The sequence below is a fragment of the Crocodylus porosus genome, unplaced genomic scaffold (assembly GCF_001723895.1).
Source record: "Crocodylus porosus isolate Cpor-Errol unplaced genomic scaffold, CroPor_comp1, whole genome shotgun sequence".
NCBI classification, from domain to species: domain Eukaryota; kingdom Metazoa; phylum Chordata; order Crocodylia; family Crocodylidae; genus Crocodylus; species Crocodylus porosus.
Window position 1 is genome coordinate 98718165 of NW_017728947.1, and position 23920 is coordinate 98742084.

At 45.8% G+C, this 23920-nt stretch overlaps 1 long non-coding RNA gene across 1 annotated transcript in view; it reads left to right on the forward strand.

The window, feature by feature from the left end:
* Positions 1-23920, forward strand: part of LOC109321774 — an 81266-nt gene that overhangs the window by 8457 nt on the left and 48889 nt on the right. The window lies entirely within an intron of this gene.

The following is a 23920-nucleotide window of genomic DNA, read 5'->3' on the forward strand; positions in this document are numbered from 1 at the left end:
GGGGGGGAGGCTGCCTGGGCTCGGTCCGGCTCCTCCCTGGACGGGCCCGGGGACCACTGCCCCTCCCCCCCTTCAAAGGGGCCTCGTGCCTGGCGGAGCTGAGCGGCACCCGGCGGATGGCGGGGGAGGGGCTGCCCCGCGGCTGCCCTTGAGCTAACTTTGCCCACGCACGTGCTCGCAGCTGCGCTTCTTCATCCGGGTCCCCCCGCAGCCGCGGGCCTGCAGGGCTCGGGGCTGCGCTACTGCTGAGGGAGGGTCATCCCGCGCCCAGCCCTCCCGTACAAGCCAGGTCCAGGCCTTGCCCTTGTGCGGGGGGTTCAGTTCCTGATCCCTCAAGGAGACTTGTGGCTTGGTCCCACTTTTGTCCTGCCCCCCCCCCGAGCACGCTGCTGCTGCAGTCACGGCCCTTTCACCGCCCGGAGAACTTGAGACGACTCTTTGGAGCCTGCTAATGCCATTCCTTATTGGGCTGGAGGGTGCAGTGCTGACTGCTCGGGTTTCTCTGCTCACCGGGCTGCAGGGGCTGCCCCATCATGGCTGGCCACGGGAGTACGGTTTCAATCGTATACTTTTTTTAATCTGTGACATTTCTAGCTCTTCCCCCAGTAGAAGTCATGTGTCGGGCGCTTGACAGCGTAGCCAAGTTGGTGATGTAACCACACATTTCCTTGTGGTGTTCAGGTCATGGAGCTGCTTGAAAGGCAGGCAGGAGCAGATCGTTATGTTCTAGTGCCCTGCACATAAAATGTCAGCTTGCAAGAAACAGCTGCCCTAGGTGTTGTGTGCAATTCTGAGCTCCAGTTCTTCCAGGGAAAACAATTAAATCCCAATACATTTGATTTCTAGGGGGCCTTTCTGCCACACATTCTGTAATAGATGGCATGTCAGGTGTGTAAAATAGTAGCACTATTGAATGGATGGATGCAGAATAAAATGGGGTGCAGAGAGTTTAGAAACACCGAACAGATGATATCAAACTGAGCTCCTCACTACAAAAAATCAGGTTCATATAGCTGAGAGGAAATGGGCCAAAGTGCAGGTAGGTGGGAGGAAGGAGATATGTGAAACTGCAGTGCTGTTTTTCAAAGCATATGCCTAGCTTTTACCAATATGGGGTTCATAATTTGGAGATCATAGTAGATCCATTGCAGATCTGGGCATTGTTTCAGCTGTGGATAATCCTTTTTAATTATCTGGGTTACACCCCCCCCCATATATGTACATATATATATATCTATCTATATATGTATATGTGTGTGAGTACACACATACATACATGTGTGTGTGTGTGTATATATATATATATATATACACATCTTCAACTATTTTCAGTACTTATTCTGATCCTGAGTTATTGCTCTAATTAACCAGCAACTGAATTTTGGAGCAATAGCTCAGGATCAGAATAAGTACTGAATATAGCTGAACCTGTACCCTTTTATTTTATAATGTATATTGTAACAGATTAGTGAAATGTGTACTATTGCCATCTCTTGGACGAAATCAGAATTACTAATCTGTGTGACAGTTTATCTTAAGTCCTATATTGGAAACAGATGAAGAAAACTTTGTTAGATTTAGTGGCATCTGAACCTGTACATGAGAAGCAGAAGGATTTAAATTTCTGGCAGCTGCTGTGATGCAGGGAGTGAAGAACATCCCAGTAACATGTTCCTACCTCTCTGTTGATTTTTCACAAACATTCATGTGAACCAAGTTTTTCTTATGGAAAGTACTTTTGGACCTGTAGACAAGAGATTAGTTTAAACAAAACCAAAACTTGCCATGTGGGAAACACAAAGTATGTTCTGAGCAGAAGCAGGGGTAGTTTCTGAGGTCAAACCAGCCCAGCAGGTGGGGAACAAAAATATTTCTTTGTGACTCTGGAGGCTGATCATATTACATAAAAGCTGAATTGAGAACTCTGATTACTCAAAGTAATTACTTGAGTAATCCATAGGCCAACATGTGTTTGTAGAGTGTATTTGTCAATGAACATATTTGTAAGACTTCTGGATTGTTTGTTGACAATGTTAAATGGGAAAAAATAGGTGATTCACCAAATTAATTTATTTCCTGCAAATAGCTTGGCTTTAATGACAAACAAAAGCACCTACAGTAGCCTTTGATTTGCTACAATACCGATTTTACATACACATATGCACATGATATATATATACTCTTGCTCTCCTCTTCCTCTCCCCACCCACCCTTTACCTTGTTTTTGCAAACATCTGTTTTTATCATTTGAATTCAGTAGCTGATCCTGTTATGTATCTAATCATCAGAGAGGTATCACAGGTTCCACACCACATGACAGTGATTATAACAAAAGAGTGACCAAATATGAATAACACAACTCATAGTTATGGTCATCTTTTATTAACATGTGATACCATTTTCTCTGGGCATTTTTTTTTCTTTGTTGATTCCATTCACATTTTTGGCCCTTTCAGTGTTAAATGGCAATCTTCTCTAGCTAATTGTCTAATAATACCTGCTTAAAGTGACTGAAACTGATCCAAATAAAGAGTGGGGAGTTGTGCTACTTCTTTTAATATAAATAATTCTAGTCTTAAAGTTTTGCCTAGATTAACCACTAACTAAGTGGATGTTATTGTATATTTAATTGATCAAGGTATAATCAAGAAATTGACAATATTAATGAGCACTTTGAACACAAAGTTTGATATCGGGTTGAGGAGAGAAAAGGGGAAAGGCATAAACATATATGTCTGTTCTGAAACTGTCTAACAATATTTGCTTTAAACTAGCCCTTGCATTGACAAGTTCTGACTACTAGTCATTTACCAAACTGCACAGTGGAGATGAGAGATGGACTCAAGAAATCTCAAAGCTTGGACCTCACTACAATAATCCTGAGAGCTCGCAGCATTCAGAGATGGGACTGTGATTTAAACCTACATCTGTTGTAATTACTGTACAAACCTCCAGTTTAACCAAATTCAAACATACTGAGAGAGGAACAGCAGTGAGAGAAAGGGGGTTTTATGGTTAAAGCACAGGCTGGGGAAGTTGGAGTTTTAAGCACTCCTCCCTATTCTGCTACAATTTTCCTGAGCAAGTTTCTCTGGGTCTTTGGTGTCCCATCTGTAAAATGTGAATAATAATAGCAATAGTAATAACATCACCTTCTCTGTCTGTCTTGCCAATTTAGACTGCAAGTGCTTCAGGGCAGGAATAACCTTTTTGCTATAGGTATGTACAGCCCCTGGCACAGTGTTGTGGGGTTGCTGTCTTGGTTAAGACCCCTAAAAGCTATTGTAATTTGAATCAAAACTCATGGAAGAGGTGTTATCTTTTGTTAGACCAACTAGCTATCTAGATGTATTATCTAGTTGGTCTGATAAAAGATATCACCTCTTCCACGAATTTTGATTCCTTTTGCCCCTGGACCAATACAGCTACAACCTGGATACCGGACACATTGTAGTTTGATAATTGCAACGACAGTGTCTGGCTGTTCGGGGCTGTGCCAGGCTGAGGTGCATACGACTCAGATGCTGTCAGGCACTATGTGAGGCCTTCTGGTAACACTGTTATCTACGACTATGCGAATGTGGATGAAGTATATGACGACAGTCCTAAACTGGGCTATCTGGCTGCCAGGGGTTGCAGCTGCTGCTGACACCTTGTGGAAAACTGAGATAAACATTTTCTTTAAAAACTCATCTGTTTGCTTGGGTTCCTCCCCTGCTGCTGGTTCCCCACAGTTCTGTGAGCCCTTCCCAGCAGCCTGTCCTGTCACAACACCCCACACCTGTCCTCAAGGTAAGGAAGGTGCATGAGGACTGACAGGGATGAGCTGTGAGATAAAATTTCAGCATGGACCTTTCTAAGGTTTGTTACCCCATTTTAACAAGCAAAGTCTGTTGACGGAATGGGTAGTGGCTCTGCTCCCTGATGTTGCTATTCTCATTGCACTCCTTGATGAGTTTAGGGCACGTGGGTCCCTAAGCTGCATCAAGTCCCTTGGTTTTATCAAGGGTGGGGGATGATTCCTGTGAGAGCTGGAAAGAATCCCAATGGGATTTCATCAGTTGGAAACCATTTTCTGAACTTTCCATCCACCTCCCTGCCCCTGCTGCCCCCAAGATCTTTGGAAGGTATGGTAATAGGCATTAGGGGACGAGGCATCTCGTCAGCTTTTTCCATGCCTTGCCCTACCAAGAAGATGTTGTCTTAGTCAACTGTCTGAAGGTTGTAGATGGGGTCAGAGTGTAGCTGAGTCTATGTCTGATGGAGCAGGTGGGAGGCAGTAGGTGGGTGCTGTTTTTGAGGGGCAGTGAGATAGGTAGCCGCCACTGCCCAGGGTGCTAAAACTACTTGTTATGCCTCTGGTAGTGGTGGGGGGGGGATGGAGATCCATCACATGCACAATGCTCCCTGCACTACCACTAGTTCCAGAGGGACAGGGAGGAGCGAGCAGACCCCTTCCATATAGCCAGGGGACAAAGTCCACCCACAAGCAATAACACCACATGCAGATGCTCATCTCTACCTAGCCCTTCCCTATCTCCATCTGGTAGGCAGTTTTTTATGGGTCACCCTGCAGTGTAATAACACACTGAGGGAGTGATAGTATTGTTTGCTCCAAAAGAGATGCATGTTTTATAAGCAGCGATAATTATAATTTATTCTTACAAGTTACACATTTGTATACCGCATCTCTCCCCACTCCACACCAAAAAAAATCATCTACCCAGCATTGGGATGCGTGTCTTAAGTTGGGAAGCTGATTTAATCTTTGCTGGAATAGAAGCATGGAGATGCTATGCTGTAATGGCTGCCAAAACAGCTGCCACTTCTTTCTTGCTCAGCAAGCAGGCATTATTGGCCGAGCACTGTAGTTTGTGCCTGACAGAACAACTGACCTGGCTCAGGGCAAGTGAGCTGCTGTGTGAAGGCTGTAGTATCTTCATGAGGCTTGGGGGTGGGGTGGTAAAAACAACACATTGTTTGCAGAAACTTATATTAAGAACTATTTACAGTAAGGAAGTAATAGTTCTTGCTGTGGCTCTTGCAAGGATCTGGGACTTAGTTGCTGTCCTCCCAGACCAGGAAGTCTCTACTGCCTCACCCAGATCGTGTCCTGTGATGCCACACTTTCTGGATACTCTGTGTTTCCAGGAGGATTTTCTCTGTGTCACACAGTCAGCCATGACTCTGGAAAAATTATGTTTAAAAAAAAAAAAAAAAAAAAGTCATGTGTCTTCTTTGGGGAAGTATTATATGTGAGAAAATATAGTACTGGGCAAGTCTCCCCTTTCCTATACGTTGCTCGTCAGTTCAATATACAAAATGTGTGAGCTGCTTACGTGGCATTCATGAATATGTTGCATCTATTTTTATTTCAGAGGACTTATTGGCAAAGAAGTATTTTCCTGAACATAGCATGGCCCTGTATATAACATTAATCTTGTTTTCAGAGGCAGCTTGAGGAAAAGAAATCTGAATAGCACATTGAGTAGCAGCAGCTAAGGGGAAGAGAAAATACGGTATTAAGAACTTGACAAAAATCAATTGCCTTCCATCCCTGGGTCTCAAGTGACTTTACAAAAAAGAAAAAACTACAAAATTATTCCTATTTGATAGAAAAATATTATCCCTAGTGGAGAGAGAGGGAATTGATATATGGAGAGATGAAGAGGCTTTGCTGAAGGGACACAGCGGGTCAATGGCAGATCTAGGAACTGCTCCTTTAAACCAAACCCTTATGTTTTTAGAGCTTGTTCTTTTTTTGGTACTCCTCCAGCACACCTCTTCTCCTATCCAGCTCTTCTTCCCTCTTGCTTTTCTTTCCTAGTGTACTCATTCTGTCTTGATCTACTCAAATTGTCTGGGAGAGTTCTTTAGAAAAAGTCGAAGATTAATTTTTAAGATATTCTCTGTGGTTTTGTTTTTGTGCTGGTGGCTTAGCCATTATTTTGCACTGCGCCCAAATCAAACAGTTTGTAGTAGTTTCATTGCTTCATAGTAGTTTGGGGTCAGAAGGGACCTGAATAGATCATCTAGTCTGACCCCCCGCCACTGGCTGGAGCACACTCTGGGATCACACAACTCCAGACAGGTGATCATCCAACTTCTTTTTGAATTTACCCCCAGGGTAGGAGCGAGGATTACTTCCCTAGGAAGTTGGTTCCAGATCCTAGCCACCCTGACAGTGAAATAGTGCCTTCTAATCTCTAACCTGAACCTATGCTCCAGCAGCTCCTGGCCGTTGTTCCTCATCACCCCAGGTGGTGCCGGGGGGAATAGGACCCTTCCTATTTGCTGCTGATCTCCCTTAGAGTGTTTGCAGGCAGCCACCAAATCCCCCCTCAGCCTCCTCTTGCTGAGGCTGAACAGGTTGAGGTCCCTCAGCCTCTCCTGATAGGGCCTTCCCTGTTGCCCTCCAACCAAGCGGGTGGTCCTCCTCTGGACCCTCTAAGGCAGGCCACATCCTTCTCAAAGTGTGGTGCCCAGAGCTGGATGCAGTACTCCAATTGAGGCTGGGCCAGTGTCGCATAGAGAGGGAATATCACCTCTCTGGACTGGCTTGAGATGCATCTTTGGATGCACGACAAGGTGCGGTTGGCTTTGCTGGCTGTGGTCTGGCATTGGCGGCTCATGTTCATCTTGGAGTCAATAATGACTTCAAGATCCCTTTCCGCCTCTGTGCTCACAAGGGGGGAGCTCCCCAGCTTGTGTATGCTGTGGATTCCTTCTCCCCAGGTGCAGCACCCTGCATTTATCTACCTTGAAGCCCAACCTATTACCATCCGCCCACTTCTGTAGTCTGTCTAAGTCTAATTGCAGTCTCTCTCTCCCTTTGAGCGTACTTACCTCTCCCCACATCTTGGTGTCAACGGCAAACTTGGACAATGTGTTTTCCACCCCCTCATCCAAGTCACTGATGAAGATGTTGAACAGTGTAGGCTCCAGGACTGAGCCCTGGGGGACCCCACTGTTCACATCCCGCCAGGTTGAGTACAACCCGTCCACCACCACACTCTGGGTGCGCCCCATCAGCCAATTTTTGACCCATCCAACTATGTAGGCATCAATGCCACAGTCACTCAGTTTATTAATGAGCATGGGGTGACAGACAGTATCAAACACCTTCTTAAAGTCCAGAAAGACTACGTCCATGGCAACACCATCATCCAGGGATTTAGTTACCTGGTCATAAAAGGCCATCAGGTTGGTCTGGCAGGACCTGCCTTTGATGAACCCATGTTGATTTCCCCTGGGCATGATCTCCCCTGCTGGCCCCTCACAGATGTGATCCTTGATAATTTTTTCAAGGATTTTCCCCAAGACCGATGTGAGGCTTATGGACCTATAGTTTCCTGGGTCCTCCTTTCTCCCTTTCTTATAGATGGGGACCACATTAGCTAGTTTCCAGTCTCTGGGCACCTGGCCCATGGACCACAATCGCTTGTACAGCTGGGTCAAGGGTACAACAATGACCCCTGCCAGCTCCCTCAACACCTGTGGGTGGAGGGCATCAGGGCCCACAGATTTAAAAACATCCAGCAGTAGCAATAGCTGCTTTAATTTCCCTGCTTGTTCTGTTTTCTACTGGAAAAACTCAGTGACTCGCACCATCAGGAAAAACCTGACTTGGAAACAATGAGTTAAAGAAGCAGCCACCTCTTGTTTCATCTGCTTCCTGGAGGCTGATGCCTACTTTGCCCAGAGACTTCAGGGTTTGGGTCAAAAATTCTTCATCACAGAGGATAGTGAGGGAGCCAAAAGAAAGTTATGAAATATTTGGACTTGGAGAGGGAACTTCCCTGCAGGCTCTGTGACCTGACCAGGAAGAAATGTTACGTTTTGGAACTAAAAATGAGCTGTTTTAAATTCCAGGTTCCTTATTAGCACTAATGAAACCACAAGGGGAGGAGCCTTTATCTGTTCTGTCTTGCCAAGCATTTTCAGGGAAGGTAAAACGTACAAAGCCAAGAGCACCCAACCCTCCTGGTTAGGCCCAAGGCCAAATGAATAGCTGAAATGGTGTCACACAGATGCTGAGTCTGTCAGTGCCCCAGTGACATAACAAGCAGAGCTGGCACCTGGGGCAAACCCTGCAGGAGAGCCAGGGCAGGGAAGTGAGGGTTTCAAGAGCAAGGGTGGGGCAGTGGGCATCAGTCTTGTTCAGGCCAAGAACCCCCAAACAGTCCTCAGCTGAGCGGCTGCTGCCACTGCCTAATACTTTGCCCACCCCAGATGTTGGTCTGAAAGCAGCAGGAGCTGGGTGGACTATTCTGGAGTTCCTGGCATGGGGATGCTGCTGGTGTGCGGCCTCCATGGGCATGGGGGATGATTCTGGTACTCCTAACTTGGCACCCTAAGCAGGTCCCCCTCTTGTCCCGTCTCACCCAAGTGTGCTATTCAATACCCAGTGGTGGGGTAACAAAATATTAGGGGTCTCTCAGCTTATGTCAGATCTTGCTTCCATAGGGAGTGCGGGATAGTAATGTTAATGGTAGATGGCAGAACCTCAGGGTTGGCAAGGTGGCTCGTGCAGATCTCACTCACCAACACGGGGGCGAGGCACCACCAACCACGTGAACTGCAGCCTAGAGCAGTGCAGGAGCTGAGCCCCAGGTAGCCACACGCAGCATAGCTGAACCTGAAGGCCCAAAAGAAACCTCAGTAAACCCACAGGCCACATCTGCCCCCTGAATCCTGGTGCCTGTGTGCCTGTCTACCCTGGAATCTGGAATACACGAGAAAAAATACCACGGGGGAATGACACAATGATCCCACTCTGCCAGCCAATGGCAGGGAGCAACTCTTCAGACTTGGCCATACCACTGCCCCCCAAGAGTGGTCCTGGGCTCGCGTCACAGCATCCAATTTATTTTGACTGAGGTTGCAGGCTAGTCTATGGAAAGCCTTGATTTCTGACACTCAGATGAACGAGCCATGCTCCTCCTTTATGGGACACCACAGAAATCCTCAGAGTTACACCAGGGATTAATTTAGCCCAGAGTCGGGAAGGGGTTAAAAAATGTATGGTCTCAGAGAGTAGCTACTGGTTTCTTTGAGATTGTGTTTTCATTGCTGGCAAGTGGGCAGGAATGGGGGGTGGGCTGGGGGGGGTGGAGATGAAGCAGAGGGCTCCTGGATCCTATGGGCAAAGATAGCCCTCAGCTTAATATAACTTGTTATGACTATCATACTAGATGTTGTTCATGAGACCAGACGTAATCCGTTTCCTCTGAACACTCTAAGCCCAAGGCATGACATAAATATAGAAGCAAAACAGTCTGACATACGAGTCATCTGTCTTCTCTAACCCAAGAAGTAAAGGGGAAAGAGCAAGCTTACTTCATCACAGTTTGTCACACAAGGCTATAAACTAGCCTTAAGCTGGAAAAAACATGCTTCATCCCAATGTGCAGAAGACCCCAGCAAAGCCCTCCCCACTGCAATACTGCACATTCAGCAAGTTGTGACCGGATTTGCCCAGACTGGTTTGCAATCATGGATAATTATCTGTTTAATCTATTTGCTTAGCAGGATTAAGCAAGTGTTAAAGTTTACCACAATGATATAGCAATCTGGCCTTGGTGGACGTAAAACTTCAGGACCCGGGGTCAAATTCTACCCCACTCATCACATTTTTAACCTAATTTCTGTTAGCACAATAAAAGCCTAAGGAGCCTTCAGGGATGTAGGTTGTAGCCGTGTTGGTCTAAGGACATAGGCACGTGAGGTTCTTCGGGTGAATCTGATATCTTTTATTAGACCAACTGAAATAGTTGGGGGAAAAAGATTTAAGCAAGCTTTCGGGTTCAGGCACTGTGATTGGCTGATGTTCAGCACTTCTCTTTGGAAAAGAGGAATTATCCCATGTTGATATGGGATGTCTGTTGGGATTTTTGCTCTTAAAGCATTTAAAACTAGCAATAATGTGAAAAAGTTAAGTGATGCAGTGTTTTATAATGATCATTTACTAGTCGGGAATTGATTTGACCAGGAGTTTCAGTTCTATGTTTGTCTGTCACTCTTTGGTTCCCAAGAATACATGTGTTGACAACAAATAGACAGATGTTATTCAATTACTGTTGCATCTATAGAGAATGTCCACTCCCAAACTGCTGCTGCAAAAGCAGTCCAACCTGCCAATGGGAAGACAGCCATGGTCTTCAAGCGGACACTGTGGGAGAGGGCCACACAACGGGTATCTGTTGAGTAGCAGCAATTTCAGATGGAAATTCTGATGGCCTCACATTGTTGTAGAGCAATCAATTATTGAATCAGAAAATTAGGGTTGGAAGGGACCTCAGGAGATCACATCCAGTCCAACCCCCTGCTCAAAGCAGGACCATCCCCAACTAGATCATCCCAGCCAAAGTTTTGTCAAGCTGGGTCTTAAAAACCTCCAAGGATGAAGTCCACCACCTCTCTGGGTGGCCTGTTCCATTGTTTGACTGCTCTCGTAGTGAGAAAAATTGTTCCTAATATCTAACTTAAACTTCCCTTGCTGCAACTGGAGACCATTGCTCCTTGTTCTGTCATCTGCCACCACTGAGAACAGTCCCGCTCCAGCCTCTTTGGATGGGATGCACCCTTCAGGTAGTTGAAGGCTGCTGTTAAATCCCCTCTCAGTCTTCTCTCCTCTAGACTAAATAAGCCCAGCTCCCTCAGCCTCTCCTCATAAGTCATGTCCCCCAGACCCTGAACTGTTTTTGAAGCCCTCTATGGACCCTCTCCAATTTTTCGACGTCCTTTCTGTAATGGGGGACCCAAAACTGAACACAGTGCTCCAGATGTGGCCTCACCAGTGCTGAATAGAGGGGAATTATCACTTCCCTTGACCTGCTGACAACACTCCAACAATTCAATGTAACTGAATTGTCTCTCATCCTCTTGTCCTCATTAATTGCTGGGACACGAACCTGCTGCCATTAGACCTCATCCATGCCCTATTCAGGGAAATGGCAACTAGTATTTGGTATCCACCAATTCCAAAACAAGCAGGATCTCAACATCTCTATTTATAATGTGCTATTTCATAGATTTCATAGACATTTGGGCTGGAAGGGATCCCGGAGGATCATCGAGTCCAGCCCCCCGCCCCAGGGGGCAGGAAGTCGGCAGGGATCATAGGATCCCAGCAAGATAAGCATCCAAATGTGTTTTGAAGGCATTCAAAGTGGGTGCTTGAACCACCTCCGGCAGCAGTCTATTCCAAACCTTGGGGACTTGGACAGTGAAGAAGTTCTTTCTTATGTCCAGCCTGAACCGGTCACAGTGGAGTTTGTGACCGTTGGATCTTGTCATCCCTTGGGTCGCTCTGATGAACAGTCGTTCCCCCAGATCCTGATGGTCACCCCTGATAAACTTATAGGTGGCCATCAGCTCAAGTCATCATAACGTCTGTTTTCCTGACCTCTTCTCATGCATGTGGCTCTCTGCTGCACCTTCTCAAGCTTTTCCACATCCTTTTTGAATTGCAGAGCCCAAAACTGGATGCAGTACTCCAGCTGTGGCCTCACCAAGGCCAAGTACAGTAGGAGAACGATGTCCCGGGATTTGCTCGAGAAGCATCTATGGATGCAAGCCAGGGTTTTGCTTGCTTTACTAGCCGCAGCATCACACTGAAGGCTCATGTTCGTCTTGTGGTCAACCATGACCCCCAAGTCCCTTTCATCTGTAGTGCTAACTGGTGTAGCACTACCGAGCCTATAAGCATGGTGCAGGTTTTTCCTCCCAAGGTGGAGAACCTTGCATTTTTTGGTGTTAAACATCATCAGGTTCTCATCTGCCCATTTCATGAGTCTGTCCAGATCCTCCTGGATCACCCTCCTGTCCTCAGGTGTGGATGCTTTACCTTAGAGTATAACTGGTTTGAATGAAAGCTGTGGTTACAGTCATATTAATCTCACTCAGAACTGCTCACACAGCTGCACTCATACACAGAGACAAGAGTGAGTGTGTTTATAGCTCCATATAAAACAGAGGCATGGGTGTACAATACAAACATATGGCAGGAAGAGAAGGAAACAGTTCTGAAGCAGTTTATATTTAGGAGGACAGGTTATATGCTTGATCAACAAAAGCCTGAATAAAGGAATGGTGACTTTAGGATAAAGCAGGAGGAAATCTTGCTGCAGTTGCAAGGAAATGTTGCTTCTTAGTTTGCTGTTGGGTAGGATCTATGAGTGTTTCCATTATAATCTCCTCCTTCCAAAGGCATTTATTACCTGGATGTAAATAGGCTCATGGTACTTTGATGTGACTGATTTAGGGCAGTTCATGGAAGTTTTCTTGTAGTTAATGATTCTTGTTTGGTAGATGAGGGGTTATTTGTAGCCTGCAAAAAATATCATTGGTCAAAATGAGATTGTTCAGACAATTTAGGTTTACACTAGGGACTAATCACTCACAACTTTATGGAAAGACAAGCAGCATAACCAAGTAACTTTCACTTTAAATAGGTATGCATACTACATTGCTTTCCAGAGAATTTAATTTGACTTTGATTTGATCTCTTTTGCTGCATAATCTCTCTTTCTATTTGAATTTTAAAATAGCTATTTTTTACCCTTTCTGTTTATTGATATATCTAAGTGCTCTGCATACTTTTGAAGAGGCTCCCTATTTTTATTCTCAGTTTTTCATTCTCTTGGAGATTGGCTGCCAGTGGTTCTGTTGAAATAACAAACAGGAATGAGGAAAGAGGGCAGTGCTAGCATGGGTTTCTTTTTAGTATTAAGGGTTTGCATTATAGTCATTGACCCTAACTTGACTTTCATATCAGTTATAGAAGGTTTTTAATTTACTCTGTATATTCTATCAAGAACTCATTTTTCCTAAAACTGCAGATAAAAAAGGATCAATTTTCCCAGCAAGAAGCCTTCTTATTAGCAAAATTAAAAGTTAACTATTTTATTCTTTCTTTCCTCTCCTTTTTGGCATTAATATTCAAAAGGCTTCTGAAACTGTCTGAATCCATATTATATAGCTAGAAAAACTAAAGCTACACATCTACCAGGCCTCAATTTGTTTAACTCTTCACTGACATTTCCAGTCTGGGTAATTGTGTTTTCAAATCCAGTCGTAATCATGAGATTAGATTGTAGAACCCCTTTTCCTTTTGGTTTCACCCTCTCTAGAAATAGTTGAAAAGGTAGACATCACAATAATAGCAGAGGTAATTGCTTCTCAAATCAAGGTGGATATGTTTTTTAACTTTACTTTTTAGAACTCTGCATTAAAGTCATGTTGTGTAATCCACAATTATAAACTACTGCCTTGAGATTCAAGTCACTTCTGGAGTAGGTTTAAGCTTTTCTAGTTGTGTATCATTAACTTTGAATTGCTTATGAAATTCTTGAGACCTTGTGAAATGAAATGTGATAACTGAGTCTTCCTACACAGCTGCATGTAAGTTTGGTAGAAGGCAGCAAATGCCCCAGCTGTTCTATTTTATGTTTTCATGTGTTTTAAATGTCTGGGGGGCATTGTCTGTTTGTTTACCACTTGTACGGCCAGCCAGAAAAACAGCTACAGGAACAGAAAGAAAAAGAGATAGAAATGGCAAGAAACTGAATTAGAAATACTGCATAAATAAACAGAAGATCACAAACTCTGCAGCTTTCAAAAGGCAGAGACTAGCTGTCTGCCAGATTGAACAAGAAAAGTGAGCAACAACTCAAATGTGCTAAGCGTGGATATTTAAACGTGCCTGCAAAGCCAGCAGCCTCCTGGAGGGCCTGATCTGAAGCCTGTCAGTGGAAAGTCTCTTGTTCACATCTGCTGGCTTTGGATCATGTCCAAGACTTCCCTCCTGCAAGCTGGTCTGTGTGGATGGACCTCTGTGCTCGTGGGGAGAGCTGCTACGTTCCCCAGGGCTTGGAGCAGTTGTGTCTGTGTAGAATAGACTGGAGGACGGTCTAAAAAGCAACAGGCATCCAGAACGTTCCCACTGTACCTGTGCTCGCTGAAAGGTGAGGTTTGGCGTGCACATTTCCCCAACGGACATGTACACGTTGCATGACATGTGCAACAGCTTTTTAATTATGGACTAGCGGACCAAACCTTTTTTTCACAGTCCTTGCTATGTCTCTGTAACTAACTGAATCTTTGGATCCCCATGAATCCAGCCTACCTGGGTTTGGACAGAGTCCGTCACTGCTTCAAGAACCCCTAATGGGATCTTCTGGGGCCAGATCTCTTGTTGGGGATGAGGGACTCTGCTGTGCACCTGCCCCAGGCCCTGAAGCTCAAAGAGAATTGCTGAAGTGAGTCACGTGGAGCCCACTTAGCTGTGGTCTCTGTGGTTTCCAATTTAACCCCTCTAGGCCAAGGTTAAACTATAATTGCAACCCATGTGGCTGTTAAAGCAGAGAGCACAGGAGAAGTACAGATGCCAGCAAAAACAGCAAGTACTTGAACACAATCCCATCTCAGCATCTTTGCTGCTCCTGCAGGTCCTCTGCTTTGGTTGGTGCTTTTGAGAGGAGGCAAAGCCTCTCCTCTCCATTTTCTTCCAGTTGGGCCTTCTGTGCCCTTGCTAAGAGAGAGTATCCCTTGTAGAAAGGGTTAGGGGTGCCAGCTCTCAAGTCTTCCCTAGGAGTGACAGCATGTGAGGAGGATGGGAGTACCTGGAGCTGTGCTCATCACAGCAGAAGGAGCCCCAGGACGCTCAGGGATTTCAGCTCTGCCTTCTCATTGGTTGCCTGCCCCACAGTAAAGAGTACGGAGCAGAAAGAGTCCAGCAATTCTGGGTACCCTCCTGTGAGCAAAGGGATTGAATCTCTGCTCTACTCCCTCTGCAACACCAGGCTGGGTAGGGGGAAAAGACCCTTGGAACTGCCCCTGCCCAGTGTGGAAGAGGGAAGGACGCATGACTACAGGTGCACCTGGGCTGGGGTCGAGCAGAGAAGATCCCCTGAAGGAGCCAAGGTGATGCTGAGATGGGTAGATTTGATGGAGGGACTTATGGGCTAGATGTTAGCTCTGCGGGGTGCTGAGCACAGAGTGAAGTAAGAGGCTGGGGTTGGGATATAATCCTCAATAAATCCGTAAGAATAGGGGTAACACTGTTTGCTGCATACACCCATGAGGGATGGGCAGGGAGTTCAAAACTCAGAAGATTGCCCTAAAAGCACCACACAGTCTTTGAAAGAAACCCAGGGGGCAAAAAACGACCCCAAAATTATTTTTTAAACTCAATTTCCTGATTAGTATTATTATTTTAGGGTCTGACTCATGTTTGTTGGTCTCTTGAAGGTGGCTGTGTTGGGACCTTCCCTGTTTCTGATGTCCTCCTAGGGTTTTTCCACACTCCTTAAGTCAAAAGCCAGCAGTGCTGCTGGTAGGGATTTTGAATTGTTCTACCAGATGGAACTGCTCATTGTGGATGGCCCTAGGTTTGCCTCTCAGGTGTGCACTACTCACTGCTGGTCAAGTTTCTGCTACACAATGGAGGATCTAATCCACATGGGTGTTTACCCTCCGACGTGCTATTTATGCTACCAGAAGGGATTCAGCAGTTGACATATGCATTTATCTCAATCTGTCACACCCTCTATTTTAGTTTTCATGCATGAAAAACTGTAAGAGCTCTGCAAAGTGTACAGACAAAACAACAGCAAAAATTCCTATACATTCAGAGTGCAGGGGCTTTAGCTGTTAGAAAGGTTAAGCAAATTAGAATAAATAGAATAAAGGCCTGGGTAGGGCTTCCGGACACTTGTTTTGTTCCCTTATCCTTAGCATCTCTCTGGTTGCGAGTGTTGCCTGGTCGGATGTCAGTGCAAGCTCTTGAGTGAGCAGAGAGGCAACTGAATATCGAATGCCCTTCCCAAAGCAATAGTAACTGTGTTCTTCAGATGGTTAGGGGTGGCACCAGTAGATGACATTTAGGGGTTGTACATTGTGGACTAATAAGTCAGCCTTCCCAGTACTCACTCAGCTGCGCCTAAATGCCGTGGCAAGGTCCATGGATTCTGTGGGACTTAGCGGCCACAGGAAATTCTGTGGCAACCTCCCTTACAATAGCAAAGCAGGGGGATTTTCCTAAATTCAATATGAAGGTGAAAAACACATGCTGTGCCAAAGTCCACGAGTCTGTTTATTTTATCTTGTCCCGTAGTGAGAGTCAGAGACTGGAGATTTACATGAATGAGAAGATCAGAGCATAGCTAGTGCTGACAAACCTTTTGGAAGGCAGATCAGCTAAGGAGCTAAGCCAATTTTACGCAGCTTTAGAGGAAAACTGTGTGGGGATGGTTATCCCATACCTGGTTATGGGGGGGACTTTCACTTTTCTCTGAAGCACCTGCTGGCTGCTATTGAAGACAGGCTGCTGGACAATCGAGGCCTTGTGTCTGCTCCTGTCTGGCCATTCCCATATACAGTCCCTCACCATCCAAGAAAGAGTTGGTGAGTTGTGGGCTCAATCAGCCCTGCCTTGCTATATCTGCCATAGGTATTAGGAAGGGGCTGTAGGGAGCGAGGCACGAGCTTTCTGGTTCTCGCTCTAGGAGCAGTCTGGCTTTGACCTAGAACTGGCTAGAAACTGCTGCAGGCCAGAGCTACCCTGAGGGATGATGTCAGGCTATGGTTTGGTTTGCTACCTACCGAGGGGGTTTGTATTGGTCTGTCGTGAGCCCAGGGCTGGCGCAATCACAGGTTCCCATATTTTCAGCTGTGATCATGCTACATATTTCTGCATGGCCAGCACCACAGGCAGCGTTAGGGGATAAACTGGATTTTCTAATGGGCAGAGCCAAGGAGATGGATGGGAAGTTCGTAGCTCTCAGAGCTGCTGCTGCGGGCTACCTGCAAACTCCAGAAGACAAGAATAGGGCCAATAGTGGGTTCATGTTCTCAAGGAGCTGTTGAAGCCTGGGATTTTTTTTTTAATGTGGAAACATTGATACTTCAGTGAGATGATGCATGAGTAGGGGCAAGTCTTGTAGCTGCAGTCCCAGCTTTCACTTCCTGAATTTTATGGATGTAAATTAAATCCCAAAGGCTGAACTCTTCACTGGAGGGCACTCCTGGCATCTCGATGATTATAATGAGGCTGCATTTGTCACCAGTCAATAGTCTCTGCAGTCTCATGGAGTTTATGGTTTCTTGTGGCCTGACGCTGCAAGGGGCTTCCACCGCCGCGTTCTGAATTTACCTCTCTTCTGCAGAAGTCTGCTAGTCACTCTTTGTAAGGCCCATTTGATGGATCTCAGAAAAGCCGAGCCGTGATCACTTTAAAGACATCAGTCTGGGTGCACTGATAATACGTGAGCTCCTCAGCACAGCATGGCAATGGAAGTGTGCTGGCAGCATAACCCAGGGGTCAGCGACTCAAAGCCATTCATGGCCAGTTTGCTTTTTCCTGGCTGAAGCTTCAAATAATTTGCCTTGCTCCTGTTCAGTCTGAAGGCAAAAAGAGAAGCAGATCTCCTTCTGGTAACAATTGTGTTTTTAAATTCTCCTTATTGTCAGGCTCTGATACTGATGACGAGCTAACTGGTTACGTGTTTGGCTGGGTGAGTTTGCTCTGAGGTTGGCTTTTCCCCAGCACATTGTTCCTCGACTCTTCATTCTTTTGAATTGTTTTGTAATGAAGAGGGCCAGTGAGTCACTGGACTTCTGTATTTGTTGTTGCTTCTCTGGCAGCCTGCTTGTTCCCCTTGCGTGTCTCTGCTGTGCAGAGAACTGCCCTTCCCAGTTTTCTCTGCTGGGATGGCTTCAGGCTGAGCGGCTTACTCCATGAGTACCAATCAGGCCTTGTACCGTCACTACATACGTAATGCTGATGCATGCCTCCCCTCCACATGATACTGGGCAACGGGATGTCTCCCCTGGGAATTTGTGTTGATGTATCTACATTGAAACTCAACACTTTCTACCTTTCTCAAAACCAAGAACAACAAAAGGCTAAGAAGAAAAGCACAGGCAAAGCCTGTGTCTTGTGTTTTTTTTGGTATCGCTCCACCATCACTTGTCTATAAGGATACTGCTTACTCCAGGAGGCTGTGGGGGATGGGGACAGGGGACAGCTGTCATATCAGAGCAAAGACAAGCAGGTGTAAACACATTTTTGGTGTAAACATCTTCCAGTATCTTTACTTTTAAATATCACTGTCGCCACATAAATGTGTTTAGAAACCAGCTTAACTAATTCCTTAACACATTAATTTGCAAATCTGAGACATCCAAATGCCTTAGATTCCTCCCAACAAAAAACGTGGTATTATTTTGATTTTCAGACTCACTCAACAGATTCCTAGTTTCCATATACAGGCAGTCCTTGACTTGCAGCAACTCGACTTGCGGCAATCTGCACTTGTGGCACTCTGCATATTACACCTACTTTATTACTTACCACGCTGATTCTTGCACTTACGGCTTGTTGTAAGTGCGAGGATCCAGTGCCTTACGTCATTGAGTCAGTGCTCCGGTGTGCTCCAGCATCCAGATGTGTAAGTTTCTTCTACTTCTGCCCATTGTACTCTATGGCTGTAATGCCTTTGCAGTATTAAGGGGAGTCCTCTGTCTTTTAGCAAGCCTAAGTAACAGAAAGTGAAATTCAAGCCATATCCACTCAGGAGCCTTGCAGCTTGTACTTGGCAATACAGTGCAAATCCTGATGTGTAAGTTTCTTAGTCCAAGTCCTTAGTGCTTAGTGTTAAGCTTTTGTATATTCAGTACTGTATTCAGCCTGCTGTTTCTTAGTGCAGGGGTTCTTGCTTAGTGGCTTCCTGCTGTTTCTTATATTCAGCCCTTACAAATGGCTGATGAAAGGAAAGGGCAGTGCTCTAGCGACGGTGAGAGTTCTGATAAGAAATGGAAAAAAGTCATCACATTAGAGGTGAAAGCCAATGTGATCAAGCTTAGCGAGAGTGGTTTGTCACAAACTGAAATCAGTAGGCAATTGGACCTAGCTTGCACTACCGTGCAACCTGGTATTAGAGAAAAGAAAAAAATAAGTGGTGAAATTAAAAGTGTGGCCTCATTGCAACCCACTATTATACGGCAACATGCGGGACTTGTGGCTGAGATGGAAAGACTTTTGATTTTGTGGATTCAGGATCAAACTCAGCTCTGTGTGCCTTTGAGTTTAGCCACCGTGCAAGCCAAGGCTTTGAGTCTTTTTGACACTGTGAAGCAACAACATGGCAAGGGATCCAAGGATGAAAAATTCAGTGCAAGTAAGGGTTGGTTCATGTGTTTTAAAGGCAGGTATGCCTTGCATAACATCAGGGTGCAAAGTGAAGCTGCTAGTGCTGCTGAGACTGCAGCTTAAGATTTTCCTAAAAAATTGGCCATCAGTATCGCAGGCCAGGAAGGTGGAGCAACCCTCAAGGAATTCTGGAAGGGCTTCAACATCCTGGATGCAGTGAAGAACATTGGAGAATCTTGGAAGGAGGTTAAGAAATCCAGCCTCAATTGTGTCTGGAAAAAACTGTGTCCAGAATTCGTCCCTGATTTCCAAGGATTTGAAGACCAAGTGGATGATGTCACTGCTGATGTTGTGAAGATGGCTGGCCAGCTATAGCTACAGTTTTAACAGAAGATGTTGAGGAGCTGCTGGCCTCTCATTCTCAGGAACTGACCAATGAAGAGTTTGTCCAACTTGAGGAGCAAAGGAAGGCAGAAAATCAGGCCCAGATTCAAGAGAGTCCTGCTCAAGGTACCATGACGACAAAGCAGGTGAGTGAGGCCTTCAAACATTTGGAAGTTGTAATAGCAATTTTTGAAAAAATGGATCCCAACCTTGAACGCAGCTCAAAGACCAACAACTTGATCTCTAATGCCTATGCGTGCTACAGGGAAATGTACAATGAGAAAAAGAGGGCAGCAAAACAAACATCCTTGAATCAGTTTTTCAAAAAGCCATCAAGTGACCCTAAGTCTCCTTCACCTCCTGATTACATAGCTGATTTAAATATGGTGTTTATGGTCATTTCTATAAAAAGTTGGGTATCAGGCCCTTGGTCGGGAACATAACCCCCTATTATAACATTGTTTCTATGGGAAAATCAGATTTGACTTGCATCATTTCGACTTACAGCACCTTTCCAGTCCTCACTGTAAGTGTGAGGACTGCCTGTATGGTCTATATAAATCTCCCTTGTCTTGTATTCTACTAATTTCTCATGGGACACAGGTTGAGTAAACTAAGTGCCCTGTAAATATCCAGTACCTGCATTTGAGAATGTGCCCATGTCCACACAGACAGGTAGTGTGAAGTTGCTAATGCACTATCAGTTCTGACCCTAACTTATGACGTAGTACTTTCCCCAAGTAAACAAATCCCTAATGTCAGGAATTCTGTTCCCATTAAAACACATCTGCCAAGAGCAAAGGCAGAACAGACCTTCGCACTGAGTGAAGCAATGAGTAATAGCTGGGGAGGATTGCAACAATGGGCAATAACTGTGTGCAGATAAGACAGTGAAATCCATGCCAGTGGAGCGCTCCATTTGTAACTGAGTTGGACTTTTTTCCCTACAGACTGACCCTATGGGCTGCAGTGCACTCAGACCCCCATGACCAGAGCTGTGGCATTTGCAGTGTAAATTGTGGGAGGCATATGAAGGTTTCATAGCCAGTGCTTCCATGGTGGTGGGTCCTGTCCGAACAAACCAGCAGCAGTCCGGTCCTCACAGCGTTACATTAGCAGCAGCGGTCCTCATTAGGTCCTGTGTCAACTTTGCCTCGCACTGAGCACTCTGGTCCTCACCCAACACATACTTAACTTTAGGGCACCACGTGCACGCTTCAAGTTAAGCACATGCTTCTTGTGGTCAGAGCCAGAGTATTCAGAAACAGAATGGAGCCCTAAGTGAACATGACGAGCAATAAGTGGAAAGAGGCTTCCACCGTGTCCTTTCTGTGTTCAGAACTTACTTCAAGAAATAAACCAGTTATTTCCTGACTACTGCTGTCCCTCCACCCCAGAGCGGCCTCACTTGTATGCGTTTACATGACTGGGAGCATGACTGCCTTCGAATCTGAAGTGCTGTGTGACCCCTAATGGTTCTGGCAGTGTTAGAGTGATGTTGTAGCCATGAGGCTGATGCAGAGCAGAGATTGATCATCTCATTTGTTAGATCCCGATTCAGGAATGCACTTCAGCACATGCTTGAACCCTGTTGACTCCAATGGGAGTTAAACTCTTACTTTTGTGCTATTCTGAACAGGGAAGCTCTCTTGAAACAGCATTTGAAAAGGGTTCTGTCTACTCCGCTCCTCTATTGATATCAATTCTGCCAAATTTCCTGGGCGTTGGCAGTACTGTTCCCTCCCCCTGATGGCCCTGCCCTGGCCTGCCTGGTAAGCCTTAATTTTCTTAGTATGTTTGGGGGGGAAGATGAAGTGAATATAGCTCATGATGTTTGCTGCTTGGTTTACTTGGAGTGTCACCGATGATGCCAGCCTGGCCCTGGGAACAGGCAGGTGCATTTCTTAAGCAACTGGAGTGCTTTTAAAGTAAAAGGTCAGGATTGCTAACCCCAGGACACCAAGAAGAGCAGGCTTGACTTAACAGTACCATTGTTAGGAAGTAATACCTTTTGAGCCTTTTTCATTTGCCTTCTAATTTTTTTGAAGCTGTACAGGTTTGCATTTTCAAGTTTGTCTTCCCTGTAGCAGGGAGAGCTAGAAAATGATTTATTTTGCTGAACTGAGGCTGAGATTCTCACATAGTCACATGGTTTTTTTGTGCTGGGGCTTGAGACTGAGGATAGTCCAAGGGTTGGGGACATGGGAGACCTAGCTTCAGTCTCCTCCTCTGCCACAGGCCGCCTGTATGATGTTGGGCAAATCACTTGGGCCCAGATCCACAAAGGCACTTGGCCCCTACCAGTGTGAGTGCTGCAGTGATGAGCTGTTAGTCATCACCTCCCTAGAGTGAAATGGGCAGCCCTGAGCATGGAGTTGAGCCTTCTCTATTCAATGCATCGGAAGAGGGAGAGGCTTCATAATGGGATCTATGAAAAACCCAGCACACTGTGAGGAGATGGCAAAGTCACCTATTGGGAAACACTGAGGACAGAAGTCTCTGGGGCTTAATGGAAAGCAAGCTGCTTAAGAGGAGGCTGCCTTCACCTGCTCCAAGTCCACTACCTGGAGCCATCTCCTGAAGGTAGGTGCCCATATCCCTTCCTTAAGGACTGAGCTGGGATCCAGGCCTATCTTCTAAAACAGAGGTGAGAGGCTGCCCACCCCCTCCTCCTTTTTCCAAGAGCTCAGGGGTAGTACAGTTACCCAGAGGGTGTAGGCAGGTCTCTGCCTCTGCCTGCCTGGGTCCAGCCAGGCTCTGAGGAGCGCGCACATTTTACCCAATGAGCAGACTCTGCCCCAGCCATTTGGCTGGACAGTCATTCTCATCCTTGCTTTCTCTGGCCCAGTTAATCTTGCTGCACAGCAGATCAGCTTTAGCAGGGGAGAAGTGAGGGCACACCCACACAGTATGGTTTGTATGTATAGAAGCTCGAGAAAGTCCAATGGAGGGCCATGTGCATGATTGGAGAACAGGTCATACAAGGAGAGGCTGAAAGACTTGGGATTATTTGGCCTGGAGAAGAGAAGACTCGGAGGGGACTTGGTGGCAGCCTATAAATATATCAGGGGAGTACAGTGCATCAGGGGAGCATCTCTTCACCAAGGCCCCCCAGGGAGGACAAGAAATAATGGGCACAAGCTGATTGAGGATAGCTTCAGGCAAGACATAAGGAAAAACTTCTTTACAAGTCGAGTACTGAGGGTTTGGAACAGACTCCCTCCAGAGGTGGTACAGTCGCCAACCCTGGTGGTCTTCAAAAAGCATCTTGACACCCATCTTGCTGAGGCCATCTGACCCCAGCAGTCTTTCCTGCCCAAGTGCATGGGGGCTGGACCCAACCATCTGTAAGGTTCCTTCCAGCCTCTAACAACTATGAAACTATATAGCCTGGTAGTTTGGGCAGTCTCTGGGAATGTGAGAGGCATCGCCTTAAGCAGAGTTAGGAACTGAACCAGGCATCCAGACCCTGAGTGCGTGCTCTAAGTGCTGAGTGGAGACGGGAGGAGGCTGCAGCACCCTGCCTCCTCCCCAGATGCATTTAGTACATCACCTGATCCAGTAGGCAGTTGAGTTCCTATAGCAAGCAGGGCAGAAGCACATCTAGGCTGTGAGTCCTGACGGGACGGGGGTGTGGGAGAGGCATGGCACCCTGAGGCACTTCTGAGCATGAGCGGAAGCAGAACTCCAGCGCAGAAACCAAGGCTGAACCCTACAGACTTCCAGGGTTCGCGGCGGGCAGGGATTTGAGGACTGAAACTTGGGTTTGTGTGGCTAAATCCTGTCCAAGTCCTTTTGTGAATCTGGGCTTTAGCTTGCCTGTGCCTCTCTTCCCCTGGCAGTGCTGCGGGGATTGCTACATTGAAGATTATGGGGTGCTCGGGGCTGTGGGAGCTACGCAAGTAACTTAGCTAGAAGGGGAACAACCTAGTGTGACATGACTATGAAACCACAGGTGTCGCCACCACTGAATGATGCAATGGATATTTGAAAAAGACAAGGCTAGACAAAAACCATGAGGATTTAACAGTAGTGAACATGTTTTACAAATTAACCTGTTTTTTTCCTAAAAACAATATAAGAAGTTTCTGTTGGTAACAGAACAACAGCCTGTTACTAACGCCTTTTAGCACATCAAACAAAGTCATTTTTCCTGGGCGAGTGTGGAAGTGCTGTGGTATTATCAACACATTCGTTCTTGTGATTTTAAAATTAAAGCACAAACAGTGAATGCTTCCCTGCACTAGAGAGTCCTTTGTACCAGGGCATGAATGAAACACTGTCTGTCTGTCTCATCATAAGAATTATATTTGTTTCTAGTTAAAATGTCAGGTGTATGGAGGTTTTCTACATCCATTTTACAAAGGAGCTGGTGATATTATT